Raw genomic sequence first — 26,901 nt, 5'->3', positions numbered from 1 at the left:
CCAGTGCCTTGTCCAGATATGCATGAGCCATTTTGGAAGGCCAGGGAAAGGCTTCCTGACATGGGAACATTGGCACAGAGACCCAAAAGTGGATTTGCCTGCCTGGCTTCTGGATCCTGTCTGTTGGGGAGTGAATAGTGTCGCCTGACCCCCAGCCCTGTGAGTATAGATCCCTTTTAAAGAGGCCCTTTGAAGGTGCTGCTGGTTGAGGTGCCCAAGCTGAAAGAGGGTGGGCCTTCACCCAGGATGGCAGGAGTTGTGAGAAGTGGAAGAAACCATCAGGGCAACAGGAACCAGAGGGTGAGCAGGGAGAAGCAGCGCCAGGTGCTGGGGTGTGCTGCAGGCTCCAGGGAAAGCACAGCCTGGTGACTCCTTGATTTTGGACTCTAGCCTCCAAAATTGTGAGCCAGGACGTTCTTGTTGTAAAAGCCAACCAGGGTGTGGCATCTGTCACAGAAGGGCTGGCAAACTCCACCACTGTCTTCTCTTCCCTGCTCAGGAACCTTGCCTGGTTTCTCTTTGACGACTTCCTCCTATGGGAATTAAGCAGGTGTGACTTCAAGTAAGGGAGAAGAGGAGGAGGGCAGGAAAGAAAGAAAACAGAGAAAGCACAAATCTCTTTGGGCTCCCCGGGGAACCAGCCTGAGTGCCAGCCTCTCTTCTTAGCCACACTTCCTGCACGAGCTCTCCGTTCTTGCTCCCCCTTCCTGATCCCATGGCTGCCTGCAGTCTGGCTTGGACTCCATTGAAACTTCTCTTTGACCCTAAGTCCAGGGAACCTTTGCAGGCCTGTCTGCAGCATTTGGCCCTGGTGGATGCCCCTCTTAGAATCATTGACCTTTGCATTTCATCTATACTACCAGATTCTACCAGTAGTTTCTAACCCTCTAGCTGTTCTTTCTCAGTCTTCTTTTTAGACTGCTCTTCCCCTTAGAAGTCCTAAGCTCTCTTCTTTTTTTCCTCTGTACCCCCATCCTGGGTGATTGAGCTTAAGGAATCACCCATGCTCTGATCACTTCCAAATACACGTTTCCAGGCAGCAGCTCTTAACTCATTACCAAACTCCACGTAGCCTATCACCATGAATTTCTCCTGCATGCCTCAGTCTCCTCATGCCACAACCCACTCGTTCTTCCTGCTGAATCTTCCACCTGGCTGGGTAGAGCCACCATCTTAGGTACCCATTCACTCAAGTCAGACCTGGCTGCCACCCTTGCCCTCACATCCAGTTCACCACCAAGTTTTGCCCTTTGGACCTCCTAAATAGCCGTGCATCTGTTTCCTCGCCTCTCTCTGCTGTCGGACTCCTCTCTCTGTGGGACCCATGCAACGGCTCCCAGCCCTCCCCCTCCCGGCCCATTCTGCCCCACTCCAGCCCAGCTCCTGCCTCAGCCAGAGCAGTCTTTCCAAAACGCAGCCCAAAGTGCCATCGCTCTGTTAGTCACTCTTCAACAGCTCCCCGTGGCCCTTGGGATGGGTCAGGTGAATTGCTGTGTTCTCTCAGACCCTGCCAATCTGCACCCATCTCTCAGCCACCCCATCCCATCCTGAACGACTCTCAATGCTTGAAAACACCAGGCATTTCCTTGCCTCTGGGTCTTTACCCATGATTTAATTTCTCCCTGGAATCCTTGACATAAGGACTTGGGATTTTACTGTGATTTAAGGGGGGAGCCATTGGAGAGTTTGGAGGAGAAGGGTGACATGATCTAATTTATACTTTCAAAGGCTCCCTCAGGCTGCAGTGCGGGGAATAGATTCCAGGGATTGGGGGGGACCATGTAGGAGTCTCCTCTAGAGATCCAGGAGAGGAGATGGGGGTTGGACTGGTGGTGAGAGGTAGTCAGACGCTGGATGTATTTTTGAAAGGACACCTTGCCAAGTTTGAGGACAGGTTGCATGTGGAATGAGAGAGAGAGTCAGGGACAGTGGCTCCAGGTTATGTGCCCTGAGCAACTGGGAGGATGGAATGGATGAGTGGATTGTAGGTGGAACAGGCTTGGAGGGTGCTGGGGTGGGTGGGAAGAGCAGAAGCTTATCTCTGTGCATGTGAAGCTGGAGATCTGCTCACCATCTGTGTGAATGTGAAAGCAGATTAATGCCCCCCAGAGATGTCCATGTCCTAATCCTCACCCCTGTGTATTTGATCTTTCATGGCATAAAGGATTTTATAGATGCACTTAAATTAAGGATCTTGAGGTGGGGAGATTCTCCTTGGATTATCCAGCTTCATCCAATGTCATCACAAGTGCCCTCAGAAGAGGGACGCAGGAGGGTCAAAGTCAGAGAGGGGAGATGTGATGACAGATGAGAGGTCAGAGTGATGAGCTCTGAAAGTGGAGGAAGGGGCTACAAGCCAAGGCACTCAGGTGGCCACTAGAAGCTGGAAAAGGCTTGGAAGCAGGTTCTCTTCTAGAGTGTCTAGAAGGAGCACAGCTCTGCCAGCACCCTGAGTTTAGCCAGTAAGACTTATTTCAGAATTCAACATCCAGCACTGTAGGAGGATACGTTTGTATTGTTTTAAGTCATCAAGTTTGTGGTGATTTGTTGCTGCAGCAACAGGCAGTGAATACAGTGGAGTTGCCAAGTGGACTGTTACAGTCAAATCCAGCTTCGGGGGACTCTTATTTTCCTTACCTTCAGCTGTCATTCATCACTAGGCAAGCTGACAACATGCTTTTGGCTTCCTCACCTATCTTTTCAGTAAAAACTGGGAACTGTTTTTAAAAAATAGACCAAATGAAGTTCACACTTGTGCAGTGTATGTTTCCTGCACTGTGCTGGCGCCTCATGCCTATACCTTAATCTGTGTACCTATGTACCTATATACTATATGCTTTTTGCTTTACACATTATTTTTATGTTCATTGCTAGGTGGTTTCAGATTTTAGCAAAGTAGGAAAAGTTAGATTCTGTGGCAGAAATACTAATAGCTGTAAGATGCAATAACTGAAAACAGGGAAAGATGCAGGAAAAATCTAAGCACTCAATGCAGTTGTATTTAAGCTCATAGTTTAGGGGTAAACAGATCTTTAAATCACAATAGTTAGTCCCCAAGACAATATTTTACTGAAAGTACAATGACTAATGTTCAAAATGATCGCCATAAGTCAACATGGACATCATAAACTATTCTTGATGCGCTCTGTTTAAGAAAGTAGAAATTGCCCAATATATTTGGTGACCTGTTAACATAATTCAAATTTTTAAATGCATTGACTCTTAAATATGCTCCAGTTGCTAGAAAATTAATATGAGTGGAACATTTACTTCCTCAATGATGTTAGGATGATAGAGTGTCATTGAACTTTAGCAGTGGATAAATGCACCAGCACTACTGCAAGCAAGTGAGGAATTTAAAGATTAGGTCTAACTGTATGTAGACCTTGCTGTGAAAGCCTTTCTTTATGAAATTGTAGACAACCTTTGTGGCATTAAAGTAATCTCAAAAGAGCAAGACATTGGAAATTCACTCCCCAGTTTAGACCAGAAATAGCCATCTTTGCTACAGCAATTGGGATGGAGAGAATTCGGAGGGAAAATTTCTTCAATTTAATAAACAGTTGTGCTGTGCTGTTGGGATATACAGAAGACCTGCTCAAGTCTTGATCCATGTCTCTGTGGTATGAACCTGTTTGTAAACAGGACCTTTGAAGCTGTTAGTATCAGTTAAGGTGAGGACTCATTTGTGAACAGGATTTTTTCTATTTGGATGAGCCAAACTGAAGGAGGGTGGGCCTTAATTCATGACTGGGGCCCTTGAAAAGTGGAGGAAGTTCAGGTGCAGCTGGCCAGTAGAAGCCTGAAGTAGGAGAAGGCTGGTCCAAGTTGGAGGAGGCAGAGCTTGGATCTACCAGCCAAGGTATCCACAGTTGTAGGCCAAGCCAGTGGGATGCTCCAGACCCCAGGTGAGAGCATGGCCTGTTAACACCTGGATGTGCCCTTCTAGCCTCCACACCATGAGACAGTGCAGTCCTGTGACTGCAGCCAGCCAGTGTGTGGTATTTGTCATAGCAGCACAGCAAACTAAGACGTGTGCTTTCTGGGAACCTAGGGCTCTTCTAAGCCTTTGCATAGATTCCCTAACTTAGTCCTCAAGACAACAACCCTCTGAGTTAGGTACCATCATTATCCCCTTTAACAGTCGGCAGAATCAAGGCACAGAGAGGTTAAGCAGTGGACTCACCTTCGCCAGCTGGTAGGTGTAGATGCAAGGCCAGGCCGTCAGGTGCCAAGCCCAGGTCCTCACCTCTGCTCTGTGCTGGCCTTGCCCGCTCCCCAGCTAGACTTTGAACTGCCTTCGATACACGTCTCCTTTTAAATGTAGTTAGTGCAGAAGGGCTCATGTTGGTCTAGTTCAAGTCCTCGTCTTCTGCCTGATGTGGCACAGCATCCTTTGGACTGCTTATCCTGCCCTGCTCTTTCTTTCATCAGGTCTTGGTAGTGCCGCAAAACCCCATGTCATTCCTCTTGATTCGACATATGCAATAGTTTCCCACTTCCTATGGAATAGCCCCGGACACCTGGCATGACCTTTGTATCCACTGAGCTACTTGGCTGTGAACAAGAGAAACCCACGCTGGTGACTTGGGGCAGAAAAGAGAGGCTATGGAGGACGAGTGGGCAGTGGGCAGCGCCCAGGGTGCCCGCAGCTGGAGCATGCCGGGTGGGAGGCTTGTGCTGGACCTGCTGCTGCCCCCAGGGGCCGCCTCACAGCCATTCCCACTGCGGTCAGACTCTGTGTCGTCAGCTCCATGTCCCAAGGCCCAGGCGAGTGTGCCCCTTGACCAGGCCACGCTCACTTCCCTAGGAGAAAGAGGAGGGGGGAGGGCCGTCTGCCGCTGCTTCAAGGGAGCTGGATCTCTGCCTGCGGTTCCAGCATGGAGCGACCATGACCTAGGGAGTAGGTCTGGTTCTGGAGGCCAAAGGAACAAGGATGACGCCCCCCACAAGCATGGTCCTGCAAGATGTCTGTCTGCAACCCAGAAGAGATGCACACGCCTGTGTTTGCACACATGCACACATAGGCCTACACACACACAGATTTAACTGAAAAAGTTTCCAAGAAATCGTCCTCACCCATGTGATAAACCCCAATGTTTTATATTCTGTTCTCCTTTTTAAAAATGCAGCTGTTACACACGATGCTGATTCCAGTTTGAAACTGAAAAACATGCCCTGTGGCATCCTCGTCCCTTCCTTGTCTGGTACCGGCATAATCCCGCAGCTGGAATCTTGTCCTGCCCTTTCTAGTTCTCAGGGTTCCTGCCCCAGCAGCCTGGTCACCGTGCCCTGTCCCACCTCAGCCCCTGGGTTTGGGCTCTTCTCAATTACTGCAGTCTTCACATGCCGTCTCTTCCATGAAGCCCTCTCCAGTTCCTCCTGTTAAAGTCCTGGTTGCCTGATGGCTGGTGCAGTCCATAGTTCTTTCTCCTTGTGCTCCTGTTAGCTGTGGGGCCTCGGCTTTTCCTCCCAGAGGCCTCTGTCCTGGAGTGCAGCGAGCAGGCGCCGTTTCCTCGGTATTCCAGGTCATGGTCACTCTAAATGTGGAGTGAATGGTGATGGGGGAGGGAGATGTTTCCTCAGTTTACCCTTTTCCCCCTTGCTGCTCAGTTAAGGAAAGGCATCTGGCAGTGGGAGGGGCAGCAGTGCCCCCCAGTCCCCGTGCATTTGGGGCGGCTGCTGCTTCTGGTCCAGGCCAGCCCTTAAGAAGCTCACCTGAGCAAATCGAGTGTCTCCTCTTGCCTACCTTGGCCACGCCTCGGTCTCGTGACTGCTTTTGGAGGGTGCCTGATGTCCAGCTGGGCCTCTTGGTGTGGCTGAGACTTGCTGAAGCTTGTGTGATGGGGTAGCTTGAGTGGGGAGGCGGGGTGGAGGCGAGGGGCGCTGCTCGTTAACGTTAAAAAAAAAGAGTGGCACGTGTTACTGCATTTTTAGAGGGTGGGATTTGAGAGCAAATGTTTTTATGGGCGTTTAAAACTTATGTAAAAAGCAGAGCAATTCAGTATACTCGGAGTACTGCCAAGGAGTTGTTTCAGCCATAAAAATGCTGATGTATAAAATAGACAGTAACTTTTCACTATTCTGGTCCTTGAATGTTTGCAAAGGAGATCCTTAAAATATGGCGCTTGTTACCCTGGCAACAAAGCAGGCAAGAAAAGAAACTATGAATCTGTCGCGTGTCAAAAACCAACACCTTTAGTGTCCAGACATCCAATTGCAACCTGGGAAGGTACCTCATACGATAATTCAACCTCAAGGTGTTTGTAGTTTGCCAGGAAAATTTAAATCAGTGACAGCTGCTGCACAGTGACTGGGTTTTGCCTTTCAGAGCCTGCTCACCTGGCTTGTATCTCGTGGCCAGCTCTGGGTGCAGCCCTCTCTGCTTGGTGTTTTCAAGGATATGGTGGTGACCTGGGCCTGGGGTCTCAAGGGGCTGGAAATCTAGTAGCGAAAAAAAGACAAGAATGTAGGAACTAGTCGTGCTGGGTAGAAACTGGTAAAGGTCATGAGAAAGGAATGGCTAAAATGCAGAAGGGCTGTGGTTGGTGGAGCTCAGGTGAGAAGCAGTTTCTGTGGGACCCAGGGGGGCGGGGTGGGGTGGGAGGGGCTTCCCTTGCACCTGGAGCGCCGGGGGCCATCCCTGTGGCCGTGGGGGAGGGGCCCAGGCTTGCAGACCATTGGGGTCCCTGTTTTAGATGTCTCTCTTCCCAGCGCCCAGGCCCCGTTGGGCACAGAGTAGATGCTCACTGCATACATAGGGAATGAATGAATGAGTGAGGGCCGAGAGACCCCTCACAGCCCTCTCCTTGGTGCCAAGAGCCACAAGGCGGCTCTTTGGGGAAGAAGCACAGACAAGCCTCCCACTGCCCATCACGAGAAGGACGCGGCTTTGACCCTGTGCGTGCCCACCCACAAGTCTTCAAGCATGTTTCCTGTGCTGCATTCAAAGAAATGATGGCGTGCCTGTGCGGTGAAAGGCTGATACGGTCAGGCACGGATAGATGCTGGAAGCAAGGCCCAGCCCTGGGGAGCCGCCAGGCTCTGGGAACGAAGTCAGGCTTTCCAAAGATGGAAACATTTCTGGAAAGTTGGGGGGTGGGGTGGGGCAGGGAATATTGAGGCATCCCAGAAATAACCATAAACGCTAAAGACAGAAAGTGGTAAGGCAGCGCCCAAAGGGAGGCAGAGCTGAGAAAGCGCAGCCAGATGGCCATAGTAACAATTCTTTTCTTATCTGATTCCAGGCTTTTAGGTGAAATTCTGCCTAAGGGATGCTTTTCCTCAACCCCTTACTGCATGGGGACTTAGTCTACAGAATAGAGACTCACTATTTATTCTGTGTTGACGGGCTGGAAGTTCTAGAATGGAGAGAAGCGTGATGACATAACCAGCGGGTGGGTGGGAATGGGGGCAGCTCTAGAGCTGGGGTTTCGAATGGGCAGAGCGAAGGGCAGGGAGCAGGTGGAAGATGTCCAGCGCTGCTGCAAAGGTGAGTGAAACCCGGGGCTCTCCGGACCAGATGCTCTGAGGAACAAGCCAAGAGCAAACCACAGGAAACCCAGTTCTCACGCGTGTGCGTGTCGCCCCTTCTGTGGCCGAGTCAGCCCTGTAGCTATTTCCATATTTAGTGGGAGGGATGCCAGCTACCATCTATTTAGTACCACCTGCGGAGGTGCCTGCCACACAGTTTCTAGTCCTCCCCGGCAGCCCCTCAGCCACTATTTTTAGCTGCATTGAAATCATGCAGATAAAGAAACAGGATGGGATTGGTGAGATGCCACATAGCCACAGGATGACAGAGCTGGGGTCAAAGCTGAGGTGCCATACTTCCTTCATTTTTCCAAGACTTTTTTCTGCCCCTGCTTGGTGTTTATGAGGTCCTTTTATCTTTTAGGACTGATAGAGGGGGACTGTTCCCTCTGTAGCAACATTTTGCCGACTCACCCTGATAAAACATGCTGGATGCCTTGAAATATCCTCCGGTTTCCACTCTACAGGCAGCTGAAAAATCTTAACATTTGATTCCTACTTGTTAAAATTAGGGAAGCTCTTCTGAAATTGTGACTTTGTTTTCATTAAACTAGCTCAGCACTTTTTTTTTTTTTTTAGAATGTTCCAAATATATGTTTATTTCAAAAGTTGCTTGTTCTCACACAGAGGGAATTGTATCTCTGGAGAGAATTGGTGGCTCCCAATGGGTTAGGGCAGTCGAGGATGTCAAGCCCTCAACATGGTGGCAAGTATCTCTGAATATGGTCCTTCAAGTGATGAAGATTGATTGTCACCGTGGGCCCTGAGGGGAGGGGGAAAGAGGTACTGCATGGATGGAATCCGCACTGCTTTAAACCCTGCTTTTGTTGAACTCAGGGTAGAAATTAATGCGCCTCCATTTACCTGCGTAGGAGCTGGAGGAGGAGGGGTCTCTGCTTCCCTGAACAAGCTAGAAAGACCCTGGCTTCTGCTGCTGCCAGTTCTGCTTCAGGTTCAGTGTCCTGTCATTTCAGTGAGGCCATCCAGTCTGCTGAATTTCTCAGCATCCAGCGGTCTCCTCACATCCCTTATTATTATTTTTTTTCCAACTGTGCTCAAATACACATAGTATAAAATTTACAGATCCTTACATTTTAAATTTAGGTTTAAATTGTAAAGTCACTCTGTGGATGTAGCTTTAGTTTTTCATTAAAATTATTTTAATCTTTTTACTTGGCTATTGTTTCCATGAAAAATTCCATAAGAAAACAATGGGTTTAATTTTTTAAAAAAATTTTACTGATAGTGCTAAAAGGCTTACAACAAGAAATTGCAGCCCTCTGTCCACCTTCCCTATTTCAAGTCCTGCTCCTCAGCAGCAAACAATTTCAAATCATTTCATTTTTTCTTCTGAAATCTGTCTCCGATAGTCTGAGAGTATCGTCTGCTTCTGTTTCATTAAACAGCTCTGGGCATTCTCAGTTGGTTTTCATCCCTGCAGTGGAGAATTCAGGTCTCGGCAAATTCTGCTTCCCTTACTTTGTCCTTCCAAAATTTGGGTCAATCAGCAGTAAATATTTACATTATAGGACTATTAAGTGTTATTTAATGATGAGCCCATCAGTTGGTATACTATGATAATTCATTTCTTTTTCATGCAACTTTTTACGAAAAGTTTTTTTCTCCTAAGATTAATGAATGCCTATAAAGCAGACATTGCCAGTTGATTCCCATCATTCATTTCCTGTCCATCCGGGCTGGCTGACCTCTGATTTTGTTCTGATGTCACCCTTTCACCACGTGATTCAGAAATTCTTGGTTAAGCTGAGCCAGTCTTCCTTTGCCAGCTTGCAGGGGGCCTCTGCGGAGGGTTTCTGTGTCTTAGAGAAACAAAGAAACAGCCTCCCCGATCATTTGGACAAACTTGAGGGCTCAAAGACACCTGCAGTCACTGAACACAAATATCCAAACACGTTTTTCTCACTGCTTCTCACAGTGCTCCCACATCCTTTTGTCCTTCTGCTTCGTCTGAACCGGTTCATCCCAGGGCGTAGATACATTTGAATTTTTTGGGTTTTCCTTGGGTTGCCTGTCCTTACTGCCCTGCCTTCTTTGTTGGCTTCCAGATCCATTTTGCAGAAGCATATTCTTCAGAAGTATGGGGAAAATATATGTGTATATATATATGTATGCATCTGAATTAGTACATGTCTGAAAATGAGTTCTTTCTGTCCTCACACTTGATTTGATAGTTTAGTGAGATAATAGAATTCTCGGTGAAAATCATTATTTCTTGGAATTTTGGCATTGCTCCCCTGACTTCAAATATTTATTACTGTTCAGAAGCTTGTTGCCAGTGCTGTTCCTGTTCCCTATGATCTCCTTTATCTCACTAGAAGATTTAGAACCTTCTCTTTATTCTAGGGCACTGAAAATGCACAATGCTGTGCCACACAATATGCCAGTTTTTATTGGCGAGTCCTTTTAACCTGGAGGCTTGTTTCAGCATTGAATTTCTTGCATTGTTTTTAAGGCAAATTTTCCCTCCTGTTTTCTCGGTGCCTTTTTTTTTTCTTTCTGCCTTTGTATAGAATTTAGAACTTCTGGATTAATACTCTAATTATTTGATTTTTTTCTCTATTAGTTTCCCCCTTTCTTGATTCTAATTTCTCAGAGATTTCCTAGACTTTATCTTTAAAATGTTCTATTAACTTCTACATTTCAATGATCTTACTTAAAATTTCTATGAGCTCTTATTTATTTTTTGACTTATGGAATACTACTCAACCATAAAAAGGAACACACTATTGATAGGTATAGTAATGTGGATTAATCTAGAATGCAAAATACTGAGTGAAAGAAGCCAGACTCAAAAGGCTATGTACAATATGATTCTATTTGTGTGACATTAGGAGAGTTCAGCATTGGCCAGTGGGTAGTGGTGGGGGAGGGACAACACAGGAGAAGTTTTTGGGGTTATACAACTATTATATATCTTGATTGTGGTGGTGATTACACAACTTTATGCATTTGTCAAAACACTTAGAACTGTGTATCAAAATGTGAATTATGTCATATATAAATTAAACATCAATTAGAAAAAAGTTCATGTTTTCTGTATTTTTTGTGCCTTGTCTCCTCCCCCTCTCCTCATTTGAAGGCTTTCTTACATGGTTCGTAATTCTTAGCTATTTGTTCATAGTTAAGAGTGAGGTCATAAAAAGCAGATTGGGAGTTGGGGAGAGGGTTGTTCTCCTTAACTGGGGAGGAGGGCTGCATGTTATGTGATGTGTGCCTTTTTCTGTTTTAGGTATTGAGAGTATGGGGGATGAAAAGCCATAAAATTCTCTCTTTCTCTCTCTCTCTCACACACACACACACACAGAATTCTGAGCAAAGAAGTAGTAATTCACTGCTTATCATTTTCCTCTTTCCTAAATTGATTTTCCTTCAACTTGAATGCCCCTTGGTTTTCCTCTTTTTTTTCATTTCTCTTTTCTCATCCAGCCCCCTTGAACAAGAATCTGGTTTTGGTGGGGAATGGAGAATTAGTACCATTTGTGCAGTATTGCTTTAGAGGGTCTTTGATTAAAATGGATGTGTTTGATTGTCTCATGTTATTAAACAGTGAATTTCTAAAATGTGGTTTTGAATATTTAAAACATGCCCATTAAAATGCAAACTGATTCAGGTTTGAGCTTTTGGGAAATGTTTGATTTTTCTTGCTTACAGAAGTTGTCTGTTTTGATAATCAGGATGTACAAGCCTAAAACTCTGTCCCCAAAATTCTAGTGTGCCAACTTTTGATCCTGGAAGTATAGATTGGGTGCTTAGTGAAGCATGCCAATGTGTTGTTCTTTAGAAAAACATTCTTAAGTTTTGTTGGGAATATAGGTATTTTTACTAGTTTTCTTTAGGTTTTGGTGAAATGCTGGAGGATTCCTAGAAGCTAAGTAGAGTAATAGTATCTCTGTGTCTCAATTGGATTGAAAAAGCAATCATTCTCTCTAACATATGTCATTTATTTTTCTTGTGTCTTTCTAGGCCAAGTTGGTTCCTAACTAAACAGTATATTTTTTCTTTTCTGTTTATCCTTATTTTCCTTATCTCTTCCTTAGAGATAAAGGCATTCCAGGCTTGGTGATACAAATGCTTTGTTCATTACACAATACAATGTCAATGAAATGCAGAGACCGAAAGACCCTGGAAAATCAAAGTATATACCATACTTTTCCGTTTAGATGGAGATTTTACAATCACCCTTGCAGTTTATTTGCCTTCTGTTCTTTTTTTCCTGTTTTCTTTTTCTTTAAAAAAATTTTTTTTTCTGGGCTGCTTCATGTGTTAAATATTTAGCTTCATCCTTCTAGGTTTTTAGTTTATTTGGCAGAAAAAAAGATAAGTGCTTCTGATAAAAGATAAAAGAAATCCACCTTCTGGGATCAAAAAAAGCAATTTGAAAAGTTCAGTTCCTAGTGATGCAGTGCAGGCTTTTGAGCTGTAGGTGATCCTTCCTTTATCCTGATGATGTTAGAAAGATTTCTTTCTTCCTTTCAGATAGTGAACAATCCCTGAGACTTACCCTGCAGTCACCCAGATAAGCGAGAGGTCCTAGGCTGCCTGCCAGTCCCTGTGGCAGGCCGATGGTGATGAAGATAGTCAGTTTTCATAGCTCAAAAAGTGATGAAGAGAAGGCATGTGTTTATAGCTCAGACATGCCAACCGAGTTGAAATCAGCCTCTTTTGAGAAACTAGACCATGGGGACCTAGCCGAGGAGTTTGAAAACGTGCCCATATGTCCTCTCAGCTTGCACCAAGCCAGCCCCCCTGTGCCCACCCCTAGGGCAATCAACGGGGACTGCCCCCGCCCAGCCCATCTCCATGGCAGAGATGGATTGGACCATGGAACTCGTGGTAGAGATGGGGAGAGGAACACATCAGTGAAATAGTCAAGTATTGTGTTCATGCTCTGCCTGGCGAATTAGAGGAGAAGCTCTAAATCTCAAAGACTGGGTGCAATCTCAGTTGCCTTCAGGTGCAGGCAGGCAGAAGCCGCTGTGAAGCAACCCAGGTGTGAGTTCATAGTGCTTCTGGCCACTGGAGATGGGGAAAGAGTGTGCCCTGCCAACATGTATTTGAGTTCAGTCTTTGAAAAACTGCAGCTAACTCTTCTAACAACACAAAAACAAAACCTTGTCTGTTTGCCCCCATTCAGTTGGGTTTACTCCTATATATAAATACTTTCCTTTTCTGGAAGCCAAAAAGTGTTTTTCTTTTATCTAGATTTGAAATTTCCTGTCTCTCTCTTTAGTCTAATAAACAAGCACATAATAATGTTATTGTCATAGTTTGCATCTTAGCTAGTGTTTTGTAGATAGCATATTAGTCTTTAGTATCTTAGCTTTTTCACCTTGTATCATGAAGTAATAGCATAAAACTTATCACCAATTTTTGTTTTTTAGATTTTTAAAAACAAGATATTTAATGGCTTGTCAAAAAAAATTACAAAAATAATACATGTCCATTGTAACAAATTCAAACAGTACATAAAGAAAGAAGTAAAATAACTGCATTCCCTTGTGGAGATAAAACCAGAAATGTTTTTCAACCTGCCAGATTGAAAGATTAAAAAGAATTTCAGTGTTCAACACTGGCAAGGGTACAGCCAAGGTTTCTCATCCTTGGCACTAGCGTTCTCTGTTGTGGGGGTTGTGCCAGCTCTTGAGATGGTCAAATACAGTTGTCCTTGCTGCCAACCTTTAAGAGTAGATAACAAAATTTGCTTCCTTCTCTAGCACAGATAATTTCCAGTTTTTCTGGAAAGCAGATAGGGATGGCAAAGATAAATGACTCTGTAGATAATCCCCACACCTCATTTTCACTTTTTTCTTCTTTCTCTCTTCCCTCATGAAACCCTTTTTAGAGCAAGCCGTGCTCGGTGGACTGGAGTGTGATGGTGTCTTCCTTTCCTTAGCACATCGCCATCAGGGCAGTAACAAGGAAAGAGATGGTAAGGACATGACCGTCTAGAAGAGTGAAGAGTGACACGGGACTCCAGCGTCACCTGCAGTCCTGTACCCAGGCCTTGAATGCTGCAGCAGCTCTGATATTTGTGAGTGTCAGGTGCCACTTGAGTGCGTGGGAAATTTTATATACTTTTTATATTATATATGGATAGGATTAGGCATGTGAAACAGCATAGCCCTGAATTGCAAGATGGCGCAAAATCTCCCTTTCCCAGCCTCTCAATTGGAATCCCTGCCTCCTCCTCCCATTCCCGTAGGTACATAGTATTTCTGTGTAACCAAGTATTTTACTACACCCTGTCCTGCTTTTATTCTCATAGCTATTAGTACATACTTTTCCCTCGGGAGATTGCAGTTTCCCTGAGAATTAGGGCTCCTTTTTATTTCTTGATACCCTCTTATTCCTTGCACTATTTTTTATAGATTGATATTCAGTAAATTGGGTTCATCTTCAGAGCCCTTTTTTGGTTTCTGTTTTTTAAAAGAGATACCAGGGATTGAACCCAGGACCTCATATGTGGGAAGTAGGTGCTCAACCACAAAGCCACATCTGCTCCCCAATAAGAGCTGGTTTTTTTAAAAAAAGATACATTATTATTTTTTATTTCTCTCCCCTTCCCTGCCCCCCTGCCCCAATTGTCTGCTCTCCATGTCCATTTGCTGTGTGTTCTTCTGTGCCTGCTTGTATTCTTGTCAGCAGCACCAAAAATCTGTGTGTCTTTTTGTTGCGTCACCTTGCTGCGTCAGCTCTCCAGCTCCACTCTTGGGCAGGCTGCACATTTTTCGTGCTGGGTGGCTCTCCTTATGGGGTGCACTCCATGTGTGTGGGGCTCCCCTACACAGGGAGCACCCCTACGTGAGGGACACCCCTGCGTGGCACGGCACTCCTTGCACACATTAGCACTGTCATGGGCCAGCTCACCACACGGGTCAGGAGGCCCTGGGTTTAAACCCTGGACCTCCCATAGGTGGACACTCTATTGAGCCAAATCTGCTTCCCAAGAGTTGGTTTTATTGTTCATTTTTTTTTAAAGGGATACTGGTGATGGAAACTGGGACCTCATACATGGGAAGCAGACGTTCAACCACCAAGCCACATCCGCTTCCCCTTCAGAGCATTTTGAGTGCCCTCTCCACATGGCCTTCCTCTCTTACCTCTTGAGGTGTGAAGCCTTGTTCCTGGGAGGCAGAAGTCCTTGATGGGAGGTTGGGGAGGGGGTTGAGAGCTTAACTGGCAGCAGAGGACCCTGGCCTTCCTCCTCTGAAGGTCCCAGGTGAGACTTGGGGTAAGCCCTGCCACCTCTTTATGCTGCAGTTTCCTTCCATATAAAGTGAGAAGGTTGAAATAATTCATAGCACAGCCCTTTTCCCACTTCTAACCTTCCATGATTCTGAGGCTAACATATCCCATCAAGGCGTTATAAATTAGAGCATTAAGTGAATCAGGAAAAACTCAATTATGCCACCATCTTGACTCATTCAAATATTTATTGCATGATTACAATGTGCTAGAAATGGTCCTGGTCACTGGAGATGGGGCAAACCAGACTTACATGACCCTTATCTTCCTGGCGCCCACATTCAATGGGAGAAGAAGACAATGGATAAATAAGCAAACATATTGAGTAGCTGGTTAAAGCTGTGAAAGAAATAATCAGGTGCTGTGATTAGGGATACAGAATCATTTATCAAGGAAAGCCTCTCTGAGAAGGGGACATTTTATTTTATTTCCTCATTTTTAAAAAAGATACATAAAGCACACAAAATGTTACATTAAAAAATATGAGGGAAGCAGATTTGGCCCAGTGGATAGGGCGTCTGCCTACCACATGGGAGGTCCGTGGTTCAAACCCTGGACCTCCTTGACCCGTGTGGAGCTGGCCCATGCGCAGTGCTGATGCCCCCGCATAGGGGAGCCCCACGCGCAAGGAGTGCGCCCCGTAAGGAGAGCCGCCCAGCGCAAAAAAAGCACAGCCTGCCCAGGAATGGTGCCGCACACACGGACAGCTGATGCAGCAAGATGACGTAACAAAAATGAGACACAGATTCCAGGTGCCGCTGACAAGAATCCAAGCAGACACAGAGGACCATACAGCAAATGGACACAGCAGATAACTCGGGGGGAGGGGGGGGGAGAGAGGAGAGAGAGAAAAAAAAAGTTTAAAAAATATATATATAAAAGAGGGGAAGCCGATGTGGCTCAAGTGATAGAGCTTCCGCCTACATCATGGGAGGACCCGGATTCGATCTCTGGGGCCTCCTGGTGAAAAGGAAGAAAAGAAAGCATGCCCACGCAGTGAGCTAGTGCCCTTGCGAGTGCCCATGCAGTGAGCCAGTGCCCACGCAAGTGAGTCACGCAGCAAGATGATGACGCCTCAAAAGAGAGACAAGGGGAGAGTCAAGATGAAGTGCAACAGAAACCAGAAACTGAGGTGGTGCAATTGACACCTCTCTCCACATCAGGGATTTCCAGGATCAAATCCCCGTGAATCCTAGAGGAGAGAAAATGAGAAGAAAAGACAACAAAGACAGCAAAAACAGCAGGGTGGAAGGAGGGGAAGGGGGGAAATGAATAAATAAATAAATCTAAAAAATATATATATATAAAAAAGAGGTTCCCATATACCCCACTCTCCACACCCTCCACTCCTCCCCCATTGACAACTTCTTTCATTAGTGTGGTATATTCATTGCAACACTGTTTGTGTTGTACAGTCCTACATTATTTTTTAATATTTTTATTCTAGTCATATGTATATAAACTTGATCTATGAAATTTAGGAGATCGATTATACCTCAGAGGTGTGGCATATTAGTTTAAGAGCATGGAATCTGGGTTCAAATCTCAGTTCTGGCACTTACTTTCAAAGTTATTTTATTTCTCTTTGCACTTGTTTCCTTGTCAGTACAATATAATAATAATAATACATATTTGTGGGATTGCTATAAGGGTTAAATGTAGTAAAGCACTTAAACCAATGCCTGATGGGGAGCAGATGTGGCTCAAGTGCTTGAGCTCCCGCCTCCTACTGAGAGGTCCTGGGTTTGGTTCCCGGTGCCTCCTGAATAAAATGAAAATGAACAGCAAGTAAACCAAACAAAAAAACCAACTCAGGGAAGCTGATGTGGCTCAGTGGTTGAGTGCCAGCTTCCCACAAACGAGGTCTGGGTTCAATTCCCAGCGCTTGGTACCTAAAAAAAAAAAAAGCCTGATAATGGTAAGTGCTACTTAAGTGTTGAAAAATGACTTCTTAGTGTTGGGTGAATGCTAACTAATGCTGTTGAATACCTACTGTGTGCCACATATTATTCTAGGTATGGGGATAGAGTGGTCATCAAAGCAGAAAAGGTGCCTACTCACTGAGCTTACCTATAAATAAGGGGAGGCAGATATCAAACAGGGAGCAAGCACAAGAACCACTTCAGTGCTGTGGTGAGAAGCATGCTCTGACCAGGGTGACCGCACGGCCCTGGCCACCCAGTGCCATGGCAGCCCACCGGTTTAGCATTTATGAACTTTCTAAAAAATGTTCCATTGCACGCATAAACTTGTTGATGAATGTTTATAGCAGTTTTAATCATAATTGCTAAAAACTGAAAACAATCCAAATGTCTCTCAATGTGGATAAACAAATGGGGGAACATACTGTGGAATCTATTCAGTGCTTGAAAGGAATGAACCACTGGAAGACTCAACACGGATGAGTTTCAGATGCACTAAGTGAAGTGAAGGAAGCTAGAAAAGACTACTCACTACATAGCTGTGTAATTGAATTTAAATGACATTCTGGAAAAGCAAAATTGTAGGAACAAAAACCAGATCTCTGGTTGCCTGCGGCTGGAGGAGGGTTAATAGAAGAAGGCTTGGGGAACTTTTTGAGGTCATGGCATTGTTCTCTGTCTTGATTGTAGGGGTGATGGTCCCAACACTGTGTGTGTTTGCTACCAAAACTCACAGAACTTTACAATAAGAAGGTGAATTTTAGTGTACATAAATATTTAATTTTTTAAAATGGAAAAAATTCCTAAACAATGAAAAAGTATCCCTAGTTTTTTTGTCATTGTTTTTTAGGTTGGTAGTAGAGATTGAATCCACAACCTTGTATGTAGGAAACAGGTGCTCAGTCACTTGAGCTACACCTGCTCCCATCCCTATTTTGATTGATAAATTAGCTGGTCATTCTAGTTATGAAGAGTTTTAAGAGGGAGGAGATGGAACAGAAAATGGGGAAATCAAGGGAGAGAATGAAGATTGGCACTTTTTTTTTTTTTTGAGTATGGAATGTATTTATTTTTTTAAAGGTATGTTTCTATTTGTTTATTTATTTATAATTTCTCTCCCTTTCCCCTTCCCCCAAGTTGTCTGCTCTCTGTGTCCATTCACTGTGTGTTCTTCTGTGTCTGCTTGTATTCTTGTCAGTGGCATCGGGAATCTGTGTCTCTTTGTTGCGTCATCTTGCCTCGTCAGCTCTCTGTATGTGCGGCCCCACTCCTGGGCAGGCTGCACTTTTTTTGTGTGGGGTGGCTTTCCTTGAGGGGCACACTCCTTACGCGTGAGGCTCTTCTATGCAGGGGACACACCTGCTTGGCATGGGACTCCTTGCATGCATCAGCACTGCGCGTGGGCCAGCTCACCACACAGGTCAGGAAGCCCTGAGTTTGAACCTTGGACCTCCCATGTGGTAGACAGATGCTCTATCCATTGAACCAAATCCGCTTCCCTGGAATGTATTTTTATACAATAATTATAGGAACCCATCATGTGCCAGGCTGCATTGCATTTAAATGACGTATAAATGATTCAGGTTTGAAGTTGTATGTACTCCAGAAAATCTGTTCTTAAACGTAATTCATTCCTGTGGTGTGAACCCATTGTAAGCAAGACCTTTGGTCGAGGTTATTTCAGTTAGCATGTGGCCAACTCATTGTGGGTCTTGATTCTAGTATTGGGGTCCTTCATAGGTGGAATGAATTCAGACAGAGAGAAAGAGAGAAAGGCCCAGGAAGCAGAAGCTGAACTGAAACAGGGAAGAGAGGAAAGAGGCCAGGAGACTCTGCCATTGCCTTCCCATGTGACAGCGGAAGCAGGGATCACTGGCAGCGAGCCCAGAAATCCACAGTCTTACGGGGAAAAACATTGTCTTGATGATAAACATTTTCCTGATTTAAAAACCATTGGCAAATAAATTCTCATTGTTTAATCCGACCTAGTTCATGGGTATTTGCTTAAACAGCCTAGGAAACTAAAACAAAGGATTTCTCCTGGAGTGTACAGTCCAATATTAAAAAGTAAATGTAAATGTGCCTACCTATTTACACAGTGATACTACATTTAGTAATATATCTGAAGGAAATAAAAGACACAATAAAGATATGCATACAGTTATTTTCTCCGAAGGATTATTTTAAAGTCAAAAATTGAAAACAATGCAAAGGCCGGCAATGAGGGAGACTGGCAAGGAAATTAGGGTAAAAGTGTCCATTAAATGTTGTATGCATTTGTGTGGGAAGATGCCAATGACATGCAAAGTGAAAAAGTAAGGTTATAGAACTCATCCCACATATTTGAAAAGGTCTAGTCAAACTCTGTTTCTTGGTATGGATTTTATCATTTTTAGTTTTTATGTATGATTGAGAATGCATTTCTTTATAATTGGCAGAAGTACTTCTGTTTTGAAAAAGTTATCCACGACACAAAAAAAATTTGGCATAATAGGCAAGGAATGAATACCCCATATTTTTTGGAGTATAATTCTGTCCCAGAGAAGGAGATTTGCTTTTAAAGGGGAAAACCCTGCAAACATTTTTTGTTGGCAAATGTTAATGAAACTTCTTTTGGAGAAACAAGCAGCATTTTTGTCTGTAAGACTTTTTATCAGTGAACCTGATATTTTGCTTAAATGTCAAATTGGTTTAACCTATGAAAAAATCACTACTTCATTCTTTTCCTGGCCCTTTGTAGGGAGAGAAATAGCATCCATATATGTGTATGTTTTTTTCTTCAATCTTTCTACTCAAGGTAAAATAAAATAGCCTCTGCTACCTCAAAGAGAAAAAAGAAAATATATGCATCCTGAACACGGAACACAGTTCTGCTTATATGTTAGAATAAAATGTTGTGCATTATTCATATTATGTACAAACGATAATGAGAGCAGAACAGGTTCCAGAGAGCTGTTAAAACTCACATTATTTGGTGTTACAGAATTCAGCACCACGGACAGCTACAGGGTCCCTGAAGGTGTATTTCACCATACTCAAAACAATAACTCAATTTTTAATCATATGGTGGTGAAACCAAACTTGTAGTGTTCAGTGAGCCTGAAAAGTGTAAAGAATTAACTAACTATAATTGTGCCTGTTGAGAATAAATATACATGACATTTTGAAAAATGACTAAGAACACTGCTATTTCTAAGTAATTGCAAATGCAGAAAACACAGACGAATGATTACCATGAAACTTTCTAAACTAGATGAATAAATTGACTTATACGCAAATTTTACCTGCTATGTTATGTAAAATCATACTATTAAATGTGGTGAAACATTATAAACCCAAATATATGAGCAGTAAAAACATAAATCAAAATTTGAAAGCTAGGATTTTGGCTTTGTTTTTTTTATACCATTATACTTTCTGTTACATTTTGGGCTCACATCCTATACATTTTTATCTATCTTTAAGTTCTTCTGAAGGATCATTTACTGCATGGCAGTTGCTGTAGTTGGAGCTTCTTGGGCAAATAAACTTTTAGTCAGATGGAATGTGTTTATATTTAGAGGCAGAGTGTTTGACTATATGTGAAAGTTTGCAATTGAAAGAGCAATGAATCAGCAGATCTAGAGCCAAAGAAGGTGGTACAATAGCACTTTCAATCTTTCTAAACCCATGATCCCTTTTGATAACATAAAAATATAAAAAACTTCCTTTATTTTCTAAATAAATTAAAAATAATGACAAATATCAATCAAACAATTATGATGAGAATGTATTTTTCATATATTCTCTCCTGGGTATTCTAATACAGCCCTCCTGGGTAAGGAGGGTACCTAGCCATCTACACATCAAGGAAGCTGTTCAACAGTCTTCTTAAAATTAGACTGAAAAAAGTAGCTTATGCTCTATTGTAAATAGTGTGAACATTCACATTCTGAGGTCAGTTTGGGAAGAGACACTTCATCCCAAAGTGCCTACTGTGTGCAAAGTGCTGCCCAGACACCATCAGGGAAATGAAAGTGTTTGAGCTGTTAACTTTCAACTACATGAGCTTATATAAATCAAATAAAGGGAATAAGATACACATAATAGTAATAAAAATAAGACATTAATATTATAATAAAAAGATACACTTAACTATAATAAACATAGTATGACAATGTCAAAAAGAAAAATCTGGATGGATATTCAGGACATTCAGAGACAATATCTAGATTTTCTCTACTTTTTTGGGTATAGGACAGAGGGAATAAAGAATTTAGAAAAGGCTTCATGGAGGAGGAGGCATTTGAGCTGGAATTTTTGACTTTCAGTAGGTTGAGCTATTGAGCAGGGAGGACAATTTTATAGGGCAGTTGTATTTTAAGAAGAAGAGTAGTGGGAAATAAGTCTGGAAACATCTGTGAGCCTAGCACTCATCAGACCTCTAGTGTCAACCTGAGAAATTTGGCTTTAGCCTGTCATTCAGCTAGGCAACTCAGGGTCATTGTCTTACCTGCTAAAACAAATAACATAGGTTAGGTTGGCTTAAGCAAAGGGAATTTATTGGCTCATGGATTTGAGGCTAGGAGAAGTCCAAAGTAGTGGCATCAACAAGGCAATGCTTTTTTCCTGAATGCTGTAGAGTTCTGGGCTGGCTGCTGGTGGTCCTTGGTTCTTGGCTTCCCTGAAACATGACAATCAGTGCACATGGTGATATCTTCTCTGTTCTTCTCTAGGTTCCCTTGACTTCTGGCTTCTGCTTTTTCCCTGGGGCTATTTCTGTGTCCAAACTCCTTTGCTTATAAGGACTTCAGCTATATTGGATTAAGGCCCACCCTCATTCAGTTTGACATCTTATCTAATAACATCTTCAAAAATCCAATTTGTGAATGTATTCACACCCACAGGGCCAGCATTTGGAACCTGAACATGCCTTTTGTCAGGGACATGACTATCCTCAACTATCCTGTTAGTGATGGCAGAGATGGGGTAATTACTGAGTTTGTCTTTGTCTAGGAGATTGACTTCCATCTGTATTGGGCAGAACAAATATGGATAACAGAAAATTGAAGCCTAAGATGGATAAAGAGATTACATATGAGGTTCTGAATTCTATCAGTCTATTTCATGATTCAGAATGATTCAGAAATGTATATACTTTGAACTGAAAAAGTTATGGGTGGGATGGTTAAGCTGTTATCAGCCAATATGAAACAAGGTGCTGGAAACATGCCTGAATATTAAAGATGGGCAAAGACAGTCTTGTTTCTTATCAAAGGGAGGGTGCAGTTCTCAAACCACAAACCAGTAAACCTGATAGTGAGCCCCTGTTGGGTTTTAAAGAGCATTGGTAAGGGATGGGTGAGGTAAAGGAGAGTTAATGCATAGTGTGTATAGGGTTTCTGTTCTGGAGTGAGGGGAATGTTCTGGCAATGCATGGTGATGAGGGTAGCACAACATTGGAAATGTGATGGGTCCCACTGAATGGTTTACTTGAGAGTGGTTGAATGGGAAAGTTTATGTTGTATATATGTTTCTACAATTTTGAAAAGAGCAACTAAAGAGACAATGACAGTTAAATACAAGGCATAGGGAAACAGACTTGGCCCAGTGGTTGGGGCTTCTGTCTGCCACATGGAGGTCCGCGGTTCAAACCCCGGGCCTCCTTGACCCGTGTGGAGCTGGCCCATGCGCAGTGCTGATGAGCGCAAGGAGTGCCGCGCCACGCAAGGGTGTCCCCCGCATAGGGGAGCCCCACGCACAAGGAGTGTGCCCCATAAGGAGAGCCGCCCAGCGCGAAAAAGTGCAGCCTGCCTAGGAATGGCACTGCCCACACTTCCTGTGCTGCTGACGACAACAGAAGCAGACAAAGAAACAAGATGCAGCAAATAGACACAGAGAACAGACAACCGGGGGAGGGGGGAGGGGAATTAAATAAATAAATAAATCTTTTAAAAAATAAATAAATATAAATAAATACAAGGCATAGTCCTGGACTGGATCTGAAAATGGAGGGGATAAGGCCCAAAAGGACATTCTTAGGATATATGAAAAAATGAGAATAAAGATTGTAAGCTTTCTATCAGTGTTAATGCCCCTGAACTTGATCACTGTACTTAAGGTGTTTACATAAGTAAAGCCCTCATTCCCAGGAAATAGACATGGAAGTATTAAGTGTTTTCAAGGAGCATAATGTATACAGTCTACTCCTAAATGAGGTAAAAAGATAATTAGATAGATAAATGAATGGATGGAATGATACAGCAGAGTGGTAAAATGTTAAAATTGGTGGATCTGGATATCTGGGTATCTGCTGCAGTTCTCTCTATGACTTTTATATTATTTTTGCAGGTATCCTGTAAGTTTGAAATTATTTCATGATAAAAAGCTTTAGGAAAAAAAGGCTTTGGTACCGGTGATTTATGAGTCCTGAGAGGAATATATAGTGTTTAGGAGAATGTAGGTTGTTATACAGAACAGGGCATAGTAGGTCAATCTCATTTTATTTCCTTTCTTCATTTTCCTTTTTTTTTTGGAAGGAAAGGCAATGCTGTAATTATATTTCAACAACATATTTGACAAGTCTCCTGTTAGGATGTTCTTGTAGACAAGGTGGGGACATGTGGGACAGATTCAGGGCTGGGAGGCAGATGAGCAGATGCAGGGCTGGTAGGCGGATGAGTGGATGCAGGGGGCTGGTAGGCAGATGCAGGGCTGGCAGGCGGATGAGCAGATGCAGAGTTGGTAGGCGGATGCAGCACTGGTAGGCAGATGAGCAGATATAGGGCTGGTAGGTAGATGGAGGGCTGGTAGGCAGATGAGCAGATGTGGGGCTGGTAGGTGGATTCAGGGCTGGGAGGCAGATGTGGGGCTGGTAGGTGGATGCAGCATTGGTAGGCAGATGAACAGATGTAGGGCTGGTAGGTGGATTCAGGGCTGGGAGGCAGATGAGCGAATGCGGGGCTGGTAGGCAGATGCAGCGCTGGTAGCGCTTGGGTGTGGATGAAGAGGGCGTGATGAGCAGGTGAAGATGGTGTTCACTTGCTGTTGCTCTGGCCCCTGCCCGCCCTTGCTAACACTGCACCAGTGACTTGAATGCCAATGTGAAAGGCACGTTTACCTCTTCAAAGATGGTGTAGGAAACAGAATGGGTGGCACATATTTTTGATGAAAAAGTAAGGGTGAGCACAAAAAGGTTTTAAACAAGAAAGAAGAAGGAACCAAGCAAGATGTGGGGTATATTTTTATGGTCCTGCCCCTGGGTGCAGGAAGCCAGTTCCCAGTGCTCAAGGTTGAGTAGGTGTACTTGAGCAGTAACTCAGACAGGACGTCGGCATTTTACCCGATGAAGAGGAGTTGACGGGGCATTTGTTGTGTGGTTGGAGGTGTAACTAGCAGAGCGGACGTATTGCTTCCCGGTGGCTCTGGCTGAGGTGAGTGGGCTGAAGTGTTATGCTCAGCTCTGAGCACCTCTTTTAAGAGCCACTTCTGGTTTCCTGGTGAGTGTCCATAGGCAGAAGCTGCTTAGAGGGGGAGTGTTTTCAGAAGCTTCTCAGTTGCCAGAATCTGACTCTCTCACAAGGAGACTAGGTTTTGGGAAGGAAGAGGGCATAACAGCTCCTTACAAGTCCCTGCAAGGTTGCCCAGTGGAAGAGGGCGGGACACACCTCGGCTTGGGGTACTTGCTAATGTGGCAGAGGGGACCAGGAGCCCTGGAGGCGGTGCTCTCCTGCCCTGGAGTTCTCCCCAGGGGACCCCTAGAAGCACTGTTGTCCTGGCAATTGAAGCATCAAATAGGTCACGAGCCTAGAAGATCATGAGATTCCTTTTGAACCTAGGATTTAATCCCTGGATTATTTTTTTCAAAAAAAAATTTTTTTCAAAATAAAATAATATTTACCATATACCTTTCTTATAGTCATGCATCTGAAGCACACGAAAGCGACATACTGATTCAGGAAAATGTACATTAAGGTGGAGGGTTAGTACAGTGGATTGATGTATTTGCATATTTTGTTTACGTATAATTCCTGTATCACGAGTCTGAGCTCTTAAGAGTATGTTTTATATTTGGGGACAATGTTTACCTTAGTAGAGAACTGTGTATTGAAATCCAGATCCGGAAAAATCCTTGTTGGTTTCCACTTTGCGGTTTTCTCCTGGCGGGATGGTAGAGCTTTGGGGTGCGGGCATGAGACGGCTCTTGGAAGGAAGGCTCATGAGCTCTTAGCTCCCGTACATACCTGCCTTGTATGACTGAACACGGTTTCTAAAATTGCTTTTCAGATCTGTTTGAGCTTTCTCCCCTTTTTTGTTTTTTCCCTCTGTTCCTACTCTATGGTAGTGCTCTTTTCTTTTTTCTTCCTGGGTGGTCTGCTTGATTTCACCTTTGGTAGCTTCTCTTTCTACTGTTCCCCTTTCTGTGTGGTTTATCCCTTTTCTCTTTGTCCCTGCTCTGCCACTTCTTCGTTGTGTGACCTTGGGCCTGCTACTCTCTGTGCTTTCATTTCCATCCCTGGAAGTAAAAGCAGGCATGTTCTGCTCTGTCCCGGAGACCATTCCCAGGATCACCATTCCAAGCACACAGGTACTAGCTCTGTGTGCTGAGCCAGTACCTGGCCCCTGGGGGCTTCTAGCTTTCCACTCTCTTGCCAAGTTGTAAGCGATTGTTGACTGACAAAGAACTTCTGTGCTGTAATTCTTTGAAATTAAAATGCAACTCTTTATGGAAAGATACTGATTTTACAACTATTTGTCACTTTCTGTCGAACACAATGTAGTTTATAATGCCCTGGTTTTGTTTTTCAGGCCTGAGGAGGGTTCATTTCCCCCCCCCCCCCCCCCCTTTTCTCAGCTTCCACAGTTCAAACCAGAGAGAACGCCTGGCTTCGGGCTCTGGCTTCGTGCTCGATTATAATTTTGCCCTCTGGGGACTGGAGAAGCTCACTTTCCTGGATGGCGCATCCCCGTGGGTTTCCTGCTCCCTTCCCTGTGGGGACCTGTCTGCTGCAGAGGGCACGTCCCTGTGTAAGCTGCTGTCTTACTGCGCTGTGCTTGTCTCCCCGCTCTGGTTCTGTGTGCCTTTTTTTTTTGCATTTGTGCGCAGAGGACAAGTGTGTTTTCAAGGGAAACACTTAAAATTGAATAAAGATAGAAAGATGGGCTCCTGGGGAATCCCTTCTGAATTAGGAAGCCAAGGCTGGGCCAGGGCGTTGGCCCCTTGGTTGGGCCTGAGGGCTCTGCTGGGGCCTGGGAGGAAAAAGGGAGAAGGGAAAGAAGAATGGGAGACAGGAACAAGGGAGGAAGGGCTGGGAGGATGCAACAATGAGCGAGCCCTGGGGAGGGAAGAAGAGCCGAGGGACTAGGGACTAGGGAGACCTCACACGTGCTTACGGGTGTGTGTGGATTTGGGCAGGATTATTTGAGAGTGGGGGAAAGCAGGGAAAGATGTAGTCAAGAATGTTCATGTGTCTTGGGATGAGCAGGAGGAGGGGCAATGAAAAAGAAAAAGAAATGGACTTTAAAAACAAGATTTTGCATGATAATTTAAAAAAGGAAAAAAGTGTTTTTTTTAAAAACAAGCTTAAATAGGGAAGCGGATGTAGCGCAAGCAGTTGGGTGCCCACCTACCATGGGAGGTCCCAGGTTCAGTTCCTGGTGCCTCCTAAAGAAGGTGAGCAAGACAGCAAGCTGATGTGATGGGCTGGTGCAGTGAGATGATGCAACAAGATGACGTAACGAGGTGACGCAGTGAGGAGACCCAATGAGGAGATGCAATGAGAAACACAACAAGCAGGGAGCGGAGGTGACTCAAGCGATTGGGCACCTCCCACATGGGAGGTCCTGGGTTTGGTTCCTGGTGCCCCCTAAAAAGAAGAGAAGCAGACAGAGAGCAGACAGCACAGATAAGGGGGAAAGGAGAAATAAATAAAATAAATCTTAAAAAGACAAAACAAACATATAAAATGATCTCTTTTATGTAAAAAATGCATGCTCTCCATCAATTGATGTTTTAAGGGATGACTTTAGTAGATTGTGAAAGAATAAGTTGGGAAGGGAGGGGAATGGGGCGGGGAGGATTCATAAAGGCAATTATTGGTAATCTTTCATTGCTTAGGTTTGGTGGTGATTCTCAGGGCTTCATTATATTACTTTGATTTATAACTCATGTGCCTGTGTATAAATATGTGTATATATATGA

General features: G+C 44.2%; 1 protein-coding gene across 2 annotated transcripts in view; it reads left to right on the top strand.

The window, feature by feature from the left end:
• MTUS2 (microtubule associated scaffold protein 2) overlaps positions 1-26,901 on the top strand; it is a 560,413-nt gene that overhangs the window by 162,820 nt on the left and 370,692 nt on the right. For both annotated transcript variants that reach the window (XM_058277015.1, XM_058277014.1), the window contains exon 3: positions 13,397-13,585. The gene's annotated coding sequence lies outside the window, so the exon portion shown is untranslated. The remainder of the gene's footprint in view (positions 1-13,396; positions 13,586-26,901) is intronic.

The sequence above is a fragment of the Dasypus novemcinctus genome, chromosome 15 (assembly GCF_030445035.2).
Source record: "Dasypus novemcinctus isolate mDasNov1 chromosome 15, mDasNov1.1.hap2, whole genome shotgun sequence".
Lineage (NCBI taxonomy): Eukaryota > Metazoa > Chordata > Mammalia > Cingulata > Dasypodidae > Dasypus > Dasypus novemcinctus.
This window is presented reverse-complemented; position numbering and strand designations above follow the sequence as displayed.